At 29.9% G+C, this 18,080-nt stretch overlaps 1 protein-coding gene and 1 long non-coding RNA gene across 7 annotated transcripts in view; one reads left to right on the forward strand and one right to left on the reverse strand.

The window, feature by feature from the left end:
- The window catches only part of LOC118193727 (calpain-A-like), a 133,451-nt gene that overhangs the window by 29,820 nt on the left and 85,551 nt on the right, over positions 1-18,080 (forward strand). Inside the window, exon 1 of one of the 6 annotated variants that reach the window (XM_085807252.1) lies at positions 3,789-3,913. The exons of 4 other annotated variants lie outside the window; for them this stretch is intronic. The gene's annotated coding sequence lies outside the window, so the exon portion shown is untranslated. Of the gene's footprint in view, positions 1-3,788; positions 3,914-15,550; positions 15,687-18,080 lie in introns of those variants that run through there. One more of the 6 variants, XM_085807251.1, reaches the window with a different exon arrangement.
- Positions 6,133-12,781, reverse strand: LOC146993454 (uncharacterized). Its single transcript, XR_015038427.1, has 2 exons — positions 12,696-12,781; positions 6,133-6,301 (listed from the first exon to the last, which is right to left on the reverse strand). It is a non-coding gene; the product is annotated as an uncharacterized LOC146993454 (long non-coding RNA).

Genomic DNA, 18,080 nt, shown 5'->3' on the forward strand with positions numbered 1-18,080 from the left:
TTTAAAATATACATATGGAAGGATGACAGAATATAAAAATTTAAAAATAAAAAACTATATAATAAATTTTTTTTAAAAAAAAAATCTGAATGCTTTCAGATTTTACATTACGCCCAAAGGGACTCTTTACACGTTTTGTGTGTTACCTTTATTTATTAAATATCATGTACTTTATCACACTTTAACCATAAAATACAGTTCAACAGCAATATCGCAAAATAATTTTAAAATCAGCATATCTTTAGAATTTCCGATACACAGTCTCGCCGCGCTGGAGATAACTTCCCCCCCCCCTGTACAGTTTGGCCATTGCTCGCTTTGAAATCGTTGTGTTTGTTAATAAAAAATTCGTTAAAATTTTACAAAATATGAAACAGATAATAAAACAAATTCCAAATTTGGGCTTCCAGAGGCCGATATTCGGGTGGAAACGACGTTATTCAAAATTTGCTGGCTCCAGGTTCCGTTGTTTTATCATAATGTGGAAAACATATGTACATTTATGCAGATTCTTCGTTATTTAATTTCTTTAAATATAATACAGGGGATAATATTTCGTGGCAACAATTTGAAAAGTGAACCCACGTTTATAGTGAACAAACATAACATGCCAAAACGAAATTAATAGTCCTTCAGGGCAAACTGCCCCTTTGGACTAAAAAAAAATATATCAGTTTTTATGTATATTTACTCATTATATCCCCTTATTGAATTCCGACTGATTCAAAGATAAACTCTCAACAGCGAAGTGAGATGAAATGTTGTAGAAATTACGAGGCAAAATATATTTATGTATAACACTTAAATACTAAAAAATGAAACAATGATTAAACACTAAAAATGAAAACAATAATTATAACACTAAGAACAAAAAACTTACAGCTATAAATTAAAAGCAATGGAAACATAAATTTATGGTAATTCATTTGTAATACTATATTTTGAAACAAATAATAACAATAATAAAAATAAATAATAATAATAGTTCGATTGTTTTAGGTATGGTAAACTTTCAGCAGTAAATAAATAATAATTTAGTAAAAGACGAAATAAAATTCTAATAAAATGAATATCTAAATCTGGATTCTAAAAAAAAAAATTCCTTCTTGAATCATAGTTAATAAAGCTGTCAAAAATTTTACAAAAGAAAAGTTAAATTATTTTCGTATATATTTATAGTAAGAAACGACGGAATATGCATATATCATCTATTTAGGCTATTACAAACATATGTATGTGAATTATAAATAAAAAGCATTAAGCTTGGTATGTTGGTGCTACTTTGGTAGACGGTTGCACGGATTTTGGCGAGTTTTTGGCAATTTTTCTTTTGGCGAGTAATACGACTTATGGTAAACCCATTGCTGGATAAGTTATTTATGGTAACCGATACTTTGTTGACATTTTATTTAAAAAATAATGCGTGTTATTATGCATAAATTCCGTGTTTTAAATATTATTTATGGCTTCTAAATATTAAAAATCAATTTAATTTTGCATTTTTATTTGAAATAAAAATTTTATTCTTTATCATATTTTATGAAATTTTATGCTGTGGATGATGTAATCAGTGACGTCACCTTACTTTAAAAGTAATTGGTTTTAATATCTATAAATTTAATTTAATGTTTTAAACATTATTTATGGCTGTTAAATATTAAAATACAATTTAATTTTGCATTTCTTTTTTAAAATGATTTTATTATGTATGATTATTTAAATAATTTTAATTCTAGGCGTGATGTAATCAGCTCTCTGATTGGTTTTAGAATATTTGTGCATTAATGAGCTGTAATCAGCTCCCTGATAGGTTGCTGAAAATTTGTGCATTACCGCGCCATTTTAAAATTTAATTCATATCTTCGAATTCCTTCAAAAATGTCTCCTTCAAAGATGAATGTTGTTTTTGATAAGTACCAAGAATTTTTGGTTTCGGAATCAAAAAATTGTCCTTTGAGACCTTATTTTCGCCGCCAAAGATTTATTTATAAATTCTTACAAGGGTCAGAGGAAATTTATTTTAAATTTTTGAAGGAAACGTCGCTAATTGTTTCTTCAATGAAGTGCGAAAATGTAGATCACAGATGAAGACCGTTAGAAGAGCCGATTCTGAGACGGCCGTATATGATATTATGGTCATGTTGGAAGAAATAACCGCTGTAACGGTAAGAAAATTATTAGACATTCCTCCTTTTTTACCAACAATAAACTAATTGCTGTCATTTTAGCTCTAGTGTACGAAGCGTTCTTATTTACTTATTTTAAAGTATTTAATTTAAGTAATATTTTAATTCTTTTAAACGTTGGTATGATGGTTTTTAATTCGATATTCAATTTACGTAATATTTTAATCCAATTAAACGTTGGCGCAATGTTTTTATAGTGGTATTTTTATTCTATTTCTTTGCTATATGAAAGTAATAATAACCTTACTTTAGTATTTTATACTCATAGTAAATTTATTTATTTACACTTGCCTGCCATCTTAAAAAACGACATTTTCAACAAAAAAATTAATCCATTATTTCTAACGATATATATTTTTTTCTTTTTTTTTAAGTTTCGAATACTTTACTATGCGTAAAAACAGCGTTTTTCAAGATGGCTGACGTTTGTAGAAATCGCGCCAACAATTGCGCCAACGTAAATTGCCAAAAATCCGTGCAACCGTCTACCAAAGTAGCACCGGTATGTTTATAAGGTATTTCTCCCGCCTTCTTAACATGCCTTCGTAGTGTGGTGGTCAGTACGCTGGGCGCGTATTCCAGAGGACCGTGGTTCGATTCCCGGCAAAGACGTTGCTCATTTTTCATCTCTCCTAGTTTAAAAATAACCTAATGACTCTACATGCCAGTCATCAACTGAATTGAAAAAAGTGCCTTTTGTCCAACAAATGTCTCGTTTAGGAAGTGATTTTCATGGAAATTCACTTCACAGTCCATTTCGGTATAATATACGGAAGCAGGGTGTTCGCTACATGCAAAATGTTTAAAACATGCCAGTGTTTGTGGTAAGTGAAATAAAAGTGATTAAGAAAAATTACAAACATAAAGAATAAAAAAGATTTTTTTATCTGTTTTGGTTATGCTAGGAAGTGTTTTTTTATGATTTGATAGGAAGATTGATGAAATCATAAACAAACACTTATGATTTGATAGGAAGTCTCTGTTTTGGTTATGACAGGAAGCGTCTACCCTATCTGTTCTGACTGGACGTCCTTCATTACAGCATATAGTCATTTACTTAGTTTAAGCAAAAATTTATAACAGAACATTATTAAAGATATTATGCATATCTGCAGCTCGAATTGATTTGTTTAGGAATCATTGTTTGAAATTATTTTTGTCATTGTAGAAAAATGTTCCGAAATTATATCTATAGCTTGAAATATATTAACATGATTAAAATACTTAAAATATATTAACATATAGAGCAACGGTATTCAAACTATAGATCGCGACCCCATTTGGGATGACGAAAATTTACAGCGGGGTCGCAAGGTGGATAAAAATCCTTAAAAGTCTGAATTGATGGTACATAACTAAAGGTCGATGCTCTGATTGGGGTCGCGAAATTGTTTTTAGGGATCGTCTGCATTTTTATGGTGTCGCACTGCCATAAAGTTTGAATACGACTGATATAGAGCTCAGGCGTTTCCATAGCTGCTATTAAAATTTTCTAGAAAAATAATCGATAAATCACAACACTTTTGTAGAGTTTCGGGTTAAGTATTGAAGATAATTTAAAATCAGCACTGAGAAATGGAGTAAATATTTACTTTAGCAAAACTAAGTAAGGTAGATGAAATTCTGGCAATTTTACCTTTGGAAAAAAAAAATGGTTAACTATTGATTACCTGCTACGTTGTCCGTGATGTTGATGATGTAGCTTCAAGTCGCATACACAATTAAAGGTAAATCCCAAAATATAATTTTACTAAGCAATTATGTACGTTAAAGCATTTTAAAATGGAGATGTAAAAAATGGATGCATCCTATAAGTAATAATTTAAATACAACTTTATTTATTTAAAAAATGTTAAAAATTTGAAAAACTTAAATTATTTCTTACTTATGATAAAAGCCGCATAAAATTGTGGTTCTGCCGATGAGGTAAATCTGGCTTTTTTCTCTTTAATAATGGCTGTATTATATGAGCAAAATCTTTGATGAAAGTTTTATAATAGGAGCAAAATAAGGCTAACTGTTTTATTGCATTAGACAGTAGATATTTTTTATCGCTATGATATTAGAATCTTTCCTTTTGATTGTCCTTTGAGATAGCTTATAGCTCAGGTAAAGAAGTCCTTTGGTAGCAAATTTACATTTGGCCGCATTTGCCTTTAAACCTGCTTCTTTTAGAAGAGAAAACACTTCGTGTACACTGTAAAAAAAAATCTGTAAGGTTACTAAGAAAACTCATGGAAACTGGGATGCCATGGGTTATTTGAGTAACAGAAACAGGTGTTTTCTTTGTAACATTACAAGAGTTTTGCCTGTAATGGTTACAGATCTTTTTCTTGTAATATCACAGCATATAGTTATGTAAGTAGAACATATTTTTCTCATGTAAATTCCCAAACGATATATCTGTAATGGTTACAGATTATTTGCGTGTAATATTACAGCAAATAATTATGTAAAAAGGACATGTTTTTCTCATGTAAAATCTCAACAGATATATCTGTAACCGTTACAGGTTATTTTCTTGTATTATTATAGCAAGTTATTATGTGAGTAGAAGATACTTTTCTTACGTAAAATTCCAATGGTTGTATCTGTAAAGGTTTCAGATTATTTCCTTCTAATATCCCATTAAGTAATTATGTGTGTAGAATATATTTTTCATAGATAATACTAAAGGATATGTCTATAAAAGTAATAGATTTTTTTGTCTAAAATGATGCTTATTATAATAAAATATATTGAAATCAAGATGTTTTGAGTAAAACAATATCTGCATGTGTATATCATTATACAGATATATGCAAGTGAAGCATAATAGTTTGGCCTTTTAAATTAGTCAATTTGACCTCAGAATAGCATTAATTTAAAAGATGTGCTTTCAACAGCAATGTTCTTTTTCAAAAAGTAACATTAGTCTGTTGCAGAGTATTTTTGTTTTATGAAGAGAAACTTATGTCTGATATTATTGAAAGGCCTTTCATATTATCATTTTGATTAATTTAAAAGTTCAAATTGATATGCTACTCCTTATATTTGCCCTGTAAAATAGCTGAAAAAATAGTATGTTTTATTTGCATGTTTTAGTGTCAGTTAATAAGATATGTTCTAGAACTTTCTTTTTAGTAATTCTAGCTAAAATAGACACATGTTGCTTTAGATTTAACTTATATGAGTAAACGTGTTGCATGTTGATATGATCATATTATTACAGTAAAAGACATTTTGTGAAATATTTCTATGAAGAACTCAGAACAGCTGTTCTTCATATTTCAAAAATATGTTCTCTCCTTCTAAAAAATGACATTTTCAGTAAATTAAAGAATTCAACATAGCAATGAACTTCATTTTGTTACTACAAGGAATTCAAAATTTTGTTCATACGCTTGAATTACAACGTCTAACTAATCTTTTTATTCTTATCTGCACTCAGTGTTTGTCAACAGTCTGCTATTGTTTGAAATAATGCATAACTTTTTTACTTACCTTCAAATAATTTCCTTTGAATTAACAGATAGAAGTCTTTCATTAAAAACCTAATGTCATGCTTTTTGAATAAGCATAAAACTTTGCCAACTGACCTTAATTTTTAAAGCCTTGTTTCCCTTAAAATTCTTAATACAATTATGCCTTTAAGAAATTTATTTCTAAAATTAATATTTCAGTTTAGCTTAAAATTTAATGCATTTTAATTTTACCTATAATTTTTTACAAACATAATATGTAATAAATCTAAGCTTAATATTTACCATTTCGAAAGGGATACTAAAAAAATATTCCTAGTTATTATAAATTTCGAGATTCGCATACAAAATAGTGAAATAAACATGTGACAACAGAAAACAAACTTTATGCTCTCTCTCTATATTACAGCATGTTAATTAAGAAGTTTATTGAATTTATAATTTTATTGTGAAACACTATGAAGCAAATAATATGCTAATTAAAATACAGAAGTAAAAATAATTTATTACTTAATTCATAAACTTTACATAAAACCTGAAAAAAAGAATTAATTAAAAAATAACATAATATAATTTAATAAACATTTCATAAAAATTCGTTTCGACTGCTTGGAAAAAATGAATGGTTTTTCTCCTCTTTGTAAACCATGTCTCCTAACTAAAGAAAAAAACATTTCTTTTAAAATCATAATCATGCTGTTAAAAAGCTTATAAAAATTATTTTAATAGATGTTTTAAACATGTGCTTATATAACACTTTTAATCATATTTCTTTATAATATCTTAATTAATTAAGAACAGCTTAAATTCTTTAAAAAATTGGATTACAGTGAACTGTCTCATTACGACAAGCTACCTCAGTCAATCACTTTTTAAATTTAACCAGCATTCCTCATAAAATAACTAATTAGTAAACATAACTTCTCTAGGATGCCCACCATTATTTAAAGATCAAAATTTTCAGGAATCACGTATAGCTAGCATAGAGAAGGTTCATTGTACAAAAACAGCCAATATTCAAATATTTTCATAAATGAAGCCACCATAGTTATTAAATATAATATGCAGTATACTTATATTCAGAATTCAGAACTTGAATAAATTTCTCGAACTGTTTTAGCATTCGAAAAATATTATATTTATTACCTTAAATTTCTAAAACAATATTACATATTCGTCCAAAGGAATCACTGGGACTCGGACATTTTCCCCCTAGCTTTCTTTTAGCACAGGATTCTGAATATGTTTTAAAGATTTAGGTAATGTTTGTCTTCCTTAAGGCGCTAACAAAACGAGTTACCCTAAATTTTTCGTCCGCATAGTGGTCGTTTTCATCTTACTAGCTGATTTGCTAGGGGATTTTGGATGCATGGCCTATCATTGATGAAACAATAATAGTGAACAGCTTCAAGAAAATGGGGATATCTAATGTTCTTGATGCCATATTCCCACTTATTTTTACTAATTTTATCTTCCGAAAATTAAGAGGGAAAAATTAAACGAATAATTTAATTTCCAAAGGACACATTCACAGTAGGAATATAACAAATGAAAAGTAATCATGGATAAACTACTACTATCACAATATTATTTATTTAAAAGAAACCTCTATTTCAATAAGAATACACATAATTGCAACATCTAATAAGTTATCTCATTTCTTCTTTATAATTTGAACTTCTGTCATTCTCATTGTTGTTCATGCAAATCCTTAGGCCTCAGATCATACATAAATAATTAGAGAAGGTTGTGGTCCGATGCTTGCTAGGGTGAACATTCAGCTGATATGGCAAAATTGCACAGTGAATGGCAGTTGGTATTTGCTTTCACTATCATAGATCATTGTTTGTATTAGGCTGACATAATACGAGTTCAACAGTTAGAAGAGAAAAATTCAACGGGGCTTTAAGTGTGCAAAAGTTTGCCTTTGTTAGTATGACGAAAACAATCATTATGTTGATAAACCCATTTTAAAATCTTGGGATATTCATTTTCTGAATGCATTAAAAGGGGGAAAATTATGTAAATATTTTTCACGTTTGGAAAGAACCCGTTGGTCGCAGAGAACCCGTTGGCGAGTCGGGAAAGAACCTGTTGGCGCCGCTGCATTTTTACTCGCCAAGCTCGCCGTTCATCGACGATAAGCCGATCCGTAAACGTGATTTTTAGTGCATGTAAATTCAAATTAGCAGACAAAACAATATATTAAGCATATGGTAGTAAAAATTCACAGATAATAAGCATGTAGATGTAAAACTAACCGGTTAAACGTGATATACGAAAATAAATGTGTATTAAATTCAAGTTAGCACAGAAAAGAATATATTAAGCATAAGACAATATATAAGGATTTATAACGGAAATAAAAATTTATTTAAAAATATAAATTAGCATTAATGTACTGAAATTAACCGGTTAACCGTGATATACGAAAAAAATTTGTCTTAAATTCCAGTTAACACAGAAAACAATATATTCCTTACACCAGCAGTGGTTTGCTAATTTTGATGACCATGGTGATGCATCGAACTATTCTGACATCTTAGATAATCAATATTTTTTATTTCAATTTAATCATCTATTTATGTCACACCTGCCATCCTCTGAAAGGTTATTGTTAGAAAAGCATTAACAATATGTTATGTTGTTAAAATTTTACGCCATAAAAATTGATTTATTCTCATAATTTTAGATGACAATAACCAATAATAAAAATAAAAGCATTACTTAATTATTTAAAATGCACATGCACATTTTTGCGGTCTACGAAATCAAATTATTTTAGACTTTGGAAACCTCATGGTTCTTAGAGCTGTTAATAATTAAGAATACAACGTGAACAGCCGTGTTACAAATTAGCATTCACCCCTCCTTTCATCCCGAACCGAGAACCGGCATCTATCTACGAAAATATTTCTATCTATTCGTTGTTAAAAATTCAGAAAAAATAATAATAAATAAGAGAAGAATAATATAAATCTGCAAATGCGAACAACGACAGTGTTAATTCAACAAAATAATCGCAAGAGAATGGTTGCAAGCTTCGAACAAGCGAATACGATAAATCCGATGGGTTACCAAGTTTGAACTATTATCGCCAAAGTTGGCGATGTTTACATTTACCGGGTTCTCTGCGGAAGTGCTTCCTTTTTTTAATTTTCAGAATCTGGTTCTAAAGCTGGGTGGGGTGGAATATGCAACGCAATACGGTAATTCTGAAGATCATTGCTCGTGGCAGTACAAACAAAACGGTGATAACTTGCATGCTGTAGAAGAAGACACAAATTGCAGTTCCAGATGCATTAAATGCTTTGAGGTCTAGGGAGTAGCAGTGGGCAATACTAAGAGTGAAATTCAAGGTATAGGGAAGTAGGAATGAAAATTACTTTTATCAGATAACTTAAATGGTTATGTTACTAAGCGTTCTTATTGGAATGTAGGTTTCTTTTAAATAATAATACTATGATAGTTACCAGTAGTTCATTCATGAATATTTTTGATTGGTTATGATCTTATTGTAATCACATCCTTCAAAATTAAATTGATTGCTTAATTTCCCCCTTGATTTTCATACTATAGTATTAGTAAAAAGGAAGAAAAAAGTCTGCAAGTAAACATAACTCCTGTTTCTCCCTCTCTCTCTCTATATATATAGGTATGTATCTTCGTGTGCAACTAAGCAAACCAAATGTGACTTTTTCTTCTTTAAAAAAATTGTGTAAATAAATAGAATTAAGTTCATTTCAAAGACTTATGACATATGAAATATACATGATCAAAATAAATTAGAAAATTAAGTTCAAATAAATTTTAAGCTAAATTACGTGTTGCAATGTAAGTTGCAATAATTCAGTTGTAATAATTAATACTAACAAAACCAAACATCATATTCCCATTCTGCAAAGTATAAAAATTCTTCTGCAAAACTGAAAAAATGACCAACACTTTGGCTTATTTGATAACTTTCAAATTCACTCCTTTGTTTGCATTTAGAATTTATAACTTTAATTTTCCACAGAAATTTGTTTTTGATTTTAAAAAATTTCACTGGCATAATTTCATTCACTTCAGCATATATTAATAGAGGCAGAAGGTTTTTGTACCTTACATAATTTTAAATCTTATGTAAACTAACGTAATTAATAACAAAATCAAAACATAGATCAGAAATAGCATAAAATTTAATTAATAATTACTACTAGTGTCACACAAAATGCTATGAAATTAATTAATAAAATAAGAATGAGATAAAATATATAGAATTAATATTCCCCATGTGTGAAGTTTGGAAGTTTTACGTTAAATATTTTTTTTAATTAAGTATTTTTAAAAATGACCCCTTAAAGCATGGGACCTTTCGTAATTAGAACTTGCAAATCCACTAGTCTTTCATAACATTGCTTTTCTTTTATTAACAAGAAATATTGCATTCAGTTATTTAATTTAAGATATCAAAAATAATGCTACTGAAAAGCATGAATACTTACTTAAATTTGAAATTAATTTGGTTGACTTAAAATAATATTAAAAAAATAAATCTTCATATATACGTCTAAAAATCAGACCTTATTAATTTTCTTTTATTTGAACGATATCTGAATTCTGCCTTAGTTTGGACTAGTAAATCATTGGGCAATTAAATGCCAAGCTATAAGACAACTAATGTAGTTTACAAATGCACTGAATTTTATTTCCGGTATTAACTTTCAAAGAAAGTAAAATTTTCTGCATATTTGCATCATTTGGATTGATAGAATATGGCAAAGCATGCAAAGGCTATCAGCCTAAAGGGAAGTATATATTCATGGGCACATGGGCAAAACCGCCCATGAATATATAACTATGGGAATGAATATGTAAGGAAAAGTAGCTTGCATTTCCATTTATTCATGTGTGTATATATATATATATATATATATATATATTTACATTGTTAATGCTAAAATCAATGCTTCATTAAAAATTCATTATTATTTTATTTTTAATACAACATACAGATACAGAATTGTTTTAAATTCCAATAAACAATAATAATTTATTTTTAAGAAAACTTATTTTATGATTTATATATTATATTACATGAATAAGAGAAACATTTGTCAAGAAATGTATTAAACTTGTATTAGCAGATTCATGTTATCCTAGTAACAAGACTATACTTCAAAATTGTATTAAAACTGGGCAAAATAAAATCAACATAAATTCTACATTAAATGTTTAAAAACTTATAAGTATGCAATGGTAGTTATATATACAATATAATATATGTTGTCATTTATAAAATACTAATGAAATGATATTTTTGGAAATAATGCACAAAATGGTACTATTCCGTTTTGAGGACCGTAAAAAATCGCCAAACTATCGTTGATGCCAGTGCTGCCAAAAATAATTGCGGCAACCCTAACGCAAGAAAGAAGTATAATAGTAAATAACTATTTAAAGATTATTGTTTTAATTTAGATACAAGGTTAATTCCATATAATACTTTTTTATTATTATAATTTATATGAAAAAGGCTAAACCTGACTGAATGGAAGCATAAGAGTAAATAACTATTTCAAATAATTTTTATAATTTATATAAAAAAAAGCTAAACATAACTGAACGGATTCCTGCATCGCTATTTCGCTACCGAGTTATCGCTAAAGCATAATTTCATCTTGTTGGTTGTTCAAACATAATTTTCTATAATGAATGATGCCTTTTCTTTGAAAAAAATTCTTGGTAAAGTGCAGAATCGCCCTTTTTATTTGTTTGGCAATTTTTACAAGGTTAAAAACAATTGAATTTTAATCAATTTTCTTTTACTTTTTAAGTGAAAATAGGCCGATGTGTACATAGATAAAGTCAAGGGTGTGCGCAGTGCCATTTTTGTGATTTTTTTTAAAGTGAAAATAGGTCGATGTGTACATGGATTGCAGACTTTTCGTCATGGGCAGTTCCAAAATTGTTAAATCTATAGGATATCAAAAAAGGATTTGAAATCAAAAAGGATTTAAAAATTAATCTAGTATTTCAATGCCGTCTTAAGAAATATAGAACTATCTAAAATTACGCAATTTGAAATCAGTGCGTACGCTAGATTTGGCGCGCTGTTAAATGGGCGCGTTTGCTAGATTTGGCGCTTTTGCGCATACATTTTCGCTGCAATTTTTTACGGTCCTCAAAATGGAATAGTACCCACAAAATTTTAGTTTTGTTTTATAATTAGTTTAACGAATTGTTAGAAAAATATTTTAGGTCATTTCCATTTTTCCCCTGTTGATATTGGTATATTAAAATATATGGAATAATTAAGTTGCATCTAGTTAGTAAAACAAAACATTACGAAAAGTATGATACGGCATATTTTTAATCAATATAATTACTTCATTTTGGAATTATAATATTTTCGTAAGAAATTAATACCACTGAAAAAATATTATTACACTAAAGGAATAAACGAGATTCTCGACCGCGTTGTTCAAGTTTTTGTAATTTTACTTCATAACACACTCGTACATAAACATATTAGACTGAATTATAAACCAGGTATAACTAATTAGATAATCCTAGAAAAAGAATAAACTAAACCTAGTAAGCAAAAAAATATATACATTACAATCAGAATTCTAAATGTTTATATAAACGTTTCTCGCAAGGCCTGCCGGGAAAAAGATGTCAAACGTTCTTTGGTCAGACGATTGGAAAAGAACGCTAAAATGATAAGTTTTGTTTTCAACAACCACATTACCATTTCAATTACATACCACAAACAGTGATTAAATTTTGGAATAATTAGTTTTAAATCATAATACGGGCAATTTAAGGCGTAATTTATCGGATGCACAATGACAAAATACTACTATTAGATCTGCATTTGGAATAAATATTTTGCACTCTTTCAACTCATTAGACATTACGAACACTGATATTAATTAATCGCAAAGCTTAAACGTTTAAATACTTACTCACTACATATAACAGTGCAAAGTGCATGAGAATAATCTGCATAAAATGAACAAAAAATATTTCAAGCAGTAATTGTAAACATTTTCTGACTTACCTGCGCTATACAACCAACATGCATTCAGCCATGTTTTTTTCTGCAACTAGCTTTCAAACACTTTTCTCCTGATTGGCTAATTTCCAGTCAGTCACGTGATTCTTCCGCGCGGTTACTGAAACATTATCTGTAATGTTACAAGCAAATCAGCTGTTACCGCTACAGTTTGCTTTCAACCTGTTACCATTACAGGAAATTCTTCTGTAACTTTTTGATTTCTGTAACTTTACAAAACTTTTGCCTGTAAAGAGCGAACTTTTCTTTTACCGTGTAAATCATGAATATTTTCATAAATTATGTAGCTAGAAACTATTTTATTATATGTTTTAAGTAAATGAACGCAGATTTTTGGAGGAGAGGTCTCAGAATAATATCCACGGCTCTTTGAAATATGGCGAGTGTTCCGCATAAGCCGATAAGCCGAATGGCATTCTAAGAAAAGTAGAAACTCCTAATTTGGTAATAAATGCGTTTTTTTTTTTTTTTTTTTTTTTTTTTTTTTTTTTTTTTTTCCATCTTCTGGTTTCACGCATAGAACCCACAGGTAAGGTCTAGCCTCGTCGTGTAGTTTGTGGATTTTATTTTTCATATGATTTCCTCAATAATTGGTAAGGAGTCAACCAGATACTTTGTTATGCCATTTAGTTTTCTACAATCAATAGCAAAAAGCCATGCTTTTAAATCTGTAGGTAGGAGATTATTTTTCTACAGGTCTAGCTTGGTCTACCTATAGGGATTATAATTTTATTCTTTAACATTTGCAATATGTCGTTCTATTAGTTCTTCCTTGACCTTATCATAGTGGAAGGGCTTTTCTCGGTAGGAGGGAGATTTCCAGTTTCTATGGCGTGATTTCCAGTTTCTGTGGCGTGATTTACCACTTGCGTCAATCCTAGGGCCTCAAGAAATAAATCTGAAAATTTTCTTACTAACTTCTCCAGCTTCGCTTTCTCGTCCACGTTCAATTCCTTTAAATCCAAAGTCGGCTGCTGTACTTCTTTTTTCGCCAGCTTATTTATGACCAATTGCATAGTAGCTTCCTAAAAACTAAGTTTCGTTTCCGCAGCCTTTAAGAAATCCATCCCCAATGTTACATTCGCCTGTAGATTTTTCACTACAAAGAAAACCAAATTCTTGTGTTAATTTTTTATCTGCACGTGTAAGGTTACTTTCCCATGCATTCAAACTGTTTGTCTTAGGCAGCGATCACTCTCGTTTCTTCGACTCTAAAAACTCTACACTCTTTAAAATTTTTCCCAAGAAATTTTCTGCCCAAAACTACTTTGCGCCCCTGTATCGAATAATGCATCTGCTGGTATATCGTTTAACAGAATTGGAATGTCTGAGAGGGACAAATTGTTTATCAACACTGAATTTAATTGAACCTCAGATGGATTTTTCTCTCTCCGGGTGGCTGATTGAACCTTAAGAATTCACTCGCTCGCCGTCGTGGATGTGCAAAGGTGTAAAATGGCTGGACACGATGAATCAGGCTTTCGCAAGTGCAGTCCTCTAGGCTAGTAACGTCAAGTTTGGTTTCGCTGTTAAACAAGGTCAAAAGATTACTTTGAAGGGGTATATGCGTAACACACTTCTTCTATGCGAGAGGTTGTGAGTTCGAATCTCAGCTCTACGGTTATTTTTAAAATTCGTAAAATTACCAAAAATTCATTCATTAAGAATTACTATATTAAATTAAATAATATAATCAATTAAATATAATTACATATTAAATAACTGCGTATTAAATATATAAAAATAATTGCAGAATAAATGATTAAGGGAAAATTAATGTCATCCCAAAGAGTTTCAGAAAGTTGTTGCCACAAAAAAAAAATTGTCATTACCACAAAATAAAACTTTGAAAAAATATTGCCATTGCCACAAAAATAAATAAATTAATAAAATAAAACTATCATACATGTCGTTATTCATACGCATGTAAGTCACTTCCTGTTATCCCGTGATCCAAGAAGGCTATCCCGTCCACCCGTCCTTCTCTGTGACGTCAGTTTCCCTGGCCGTTTACCCCCGGTTACCATTCACAATGTTTTTAGTCTGATCAATTCTCAATGTTAGGTGATGCAGATTTCAGTGCCAAATACGTGTGTAACAGTTGTGTTATATGAAGGGCATCCAGTAACTTGTAAGAGAAACTGATAACTGAAGATCATGGAACGCCGCTAAACTTTTGTAGCATTCTTTCGGAATGTAAAAAAAAAAAAAAAAAAAAAAAAATGCAGGGACTGATTTTAATTATTAATTGACATCTGCGAGGTTGAAAAGTAGAGCTGGGTCAAGGGTAAAGTAAGTGACGCACTTAGCCTCAGGTGAACAAATAGAAGTAGCGCCATATTTTGTATTAAAATTTAGAAATTCATTAAAAAAATTAAATGCAGTTTAAATTTTCTATTTTGTAATCCACCAAAGAATATAAAAATAATTTTATGTTATAAACAAAACACCTGAATTGAAAGCGTAATTAGAATTAACAACATTAATTTATTCTCGAATTAGGGGAGGCTTTACATTAGTGCACATATTATATTTTAACATTAAAATTTATTATTGGAAGCATCATATTGAAGTTGCTTTATATTTGTTGTAACGAGCTGCATAGACTAAAACTTCCATACAATACTTCATACTGCCGACATTAGTATTTCGCTATGCTGTCTTCCATCCATTGCACTATTCCTACTTCTCCACAACTAGCTTTTCAAAAAAAGCCCATTAACTGAACACAGACGTGACGCAATTATCGACAGTTTTTCGAAGCATATATTGCATCAAGGCGTATAAGAAAAACATCGGGAGAGTGAGCGAGTGTTTGAGGTTTGTCTTTTAGTATTCATATTCAGTATGCGGGGGAAATATAAATATGGTTTCATTTATGGTTATTTTTGAAGCAGACGCATTTTACCAAACAGATTAAAAGAATCGGTACATTAGTTTATCTCACTATTTGCCAACTGGAATGTAATATGTAAGGTAAGGTATATCTTCGTTTGTTTTTAGTCATTCTGTTATTTATAGTGAAACGATAAATTAATTCTTTTTTAGTTCCAAAGAAATAAAAGAAGGAGATTTTAAATTTTGCGGAAGATTTAAATCAAACTGTTCTGGCTAATTCTAATATTTTGATACAAAATAACGTATTTTTAAAATGTCTAGTTTTATTCTTTGATTCTAAGGTAATCGACATAAAATATATTTAAAAGATATGTCTTTCACTAAAGAAAATTTTCACAACTTCGGACAGAAAGAAGCAAATGAACGTGGTAAATTGTTGATTCAAGATTTAAAAAAAAAAAAAAACTTCAAAATCAGTTACACCATATGTGGCCAACTTATTCATTGCAGCGAATTAAAATTAATAGCAGACTTTTATCATACTTGCGAAATTTAACAAATTGAAATCCACTGAGATAACTGATGACGCTGGAATCATTAAATCTTGTTAATTTAAAATTGTTCTTATGATACGGGTGTTAACTCGTTAATTTGAAAATTGTACTTAGGTTCAGTAGAGCTATTGTATTTAAAATATAACTGTAAAGATATCATTGTTTCTACAAGAATTCCTAACAGCGATGGAAATACGTTTGGACAGTTTTAGAATATCAAAATGTTTTCAGAGTGAAAATTACGGTCAATTTGCATCAGTATGATAATATACCTAGGATTATTAAAATAAATTAAGAATTGTTGGGGTTTATTATATATTTGCCATTTAAAAAAAAAGGATATTTTTCAGTGGTTTTTCATTTCAAAATTTTAAATCATTATATGTTTTATTTTTCGGAATGTATAAAGCCATGATTAAATATTGGTGTAAAAATTATGGCATCATAATTTAAAATAATTACTTTTAATGAATATAAAAGTGCGCAGATGTAATTAATTTGTATCGTATGTACAAATATATACAGGAAAGAATCCGATTGCAAAATTTAACATTTTTCATAATTACAACCAGGAAATTATTATTAATATGTCATTGTAAAAAAATGTTAAACGTTTAGTTTGTAACATTGTCTTTTTGCAGTCGGTGGCAGCGCTGCTGTCATTTTAAGCTATTTTTGAAATTTTGAAAAGAAGTGGAAATGGCGATAAGCAGGAGAAGGCTTTTGTGTGCTCTCCTTTGCAAGCAGTCAGTCAGTAATCACTATTCAGCATGAATTTAGGAGAAAGTACCACATAAATAAAGCACCGACATCAGAGTATCAGAAGCATTCCAAGAAACTGGATGTCTGTGTAAAGGCAAAAGCCCAGGGCAACTAGGTGTTTCAGCAGACAATGTTGAAACAGTGCAAAAGATCTTTTTACGCAATCCGAAAAATCGACGATTGGTGTTAGTCGTGAACTTGAGATTCCTCAGTCTGCCATTTGGACTGTGTTGAGAAAAAAATTGCATTAATGCATTTAAAAATTGCATTTTTACAAACTGCAAAGCATGGAATCACTGAAGCATAGTGACGAGTTACAACGTCTTAACTACTGCCTTTTCATGGATGAAGCTATGTAAGACAAGATAATTTGTGCAATCAACTGGAATTTAACGATAAAGCTCCTTTTCATTTAAGTGGCAAAGTAAATCGCCATAACGTGCTAATTTAAAAATTGGAAAATCTTCAAATCTCATTGACACGTAAGGGACTCCCCAAAAGTAAACGCCTTTTGCGCAGTATCTTCATCAAAGGTTTATGTACCGTTCTGTTTTGCCGAAAAATCAGTGAGTGGTATTACTACCTCAATATGTTGGAAACTTGGCTTTTCTTGCAGTTGAAGGAGGATATGCTAAATTTCATTTTTCAACAAACTGGTGCACCGCCCCATTGGCATTTGGGGTTCGTAAATTTCTAAACAGAGAACTACCACACCATTGGATTGGTTGCAGTGCAGCTGATGATTTGGTCACACATAGCTACCCTCCTAGATCACCTGACTTATGTGCCACCTTTGCCTACAAGTTTGCCCGAACTTAAACAACGCATTTGTGATGCTTTGCAAACAGTTAATGGTAAAACATTGCAACGTGTTTGGCAAGAAATGGCATATTTCATTGATATTATACGAGTGACTAAAGGAAGTCATATTGAACACTTGTGAAAAAAAATTAACATTTTCCCTTTACAATCACCATATATTAATCGGATGATTCTTTTCTGATAACCTATGTATTGATTACTTTAAAATTAGAATCAAACAGGCAAAAATAAACAAGTTGAAAAAAATTAACATAAATTTCATAAAAACTTCTTAAGTTAAAATATGGCACTGTTTATTGAAATTGGTGTTAAACTATTCAGGAAAAAATAAAAATGGAAAAATAAATACAAAATGGAAAAAGCTGTATATATTTATGTGCGTGTGTGTATATAT

The sequence above is a fragment of the Stegodyphus dumicola genome, chromosome X1, assembly GCF_044657685.1.
Source record: "Stegodyphus dumicola isolate Sdum_Otavi_A_Nest chromosome X1, ASM4465768v1".
Classification (NCBI taxonomy): domain Eukaryota; kingdom Metazoa; phylum Arthropoda; class Arachnida; order Araneae; family Eresidae; genus Stegodyphus; species Stegodyphus dumicola.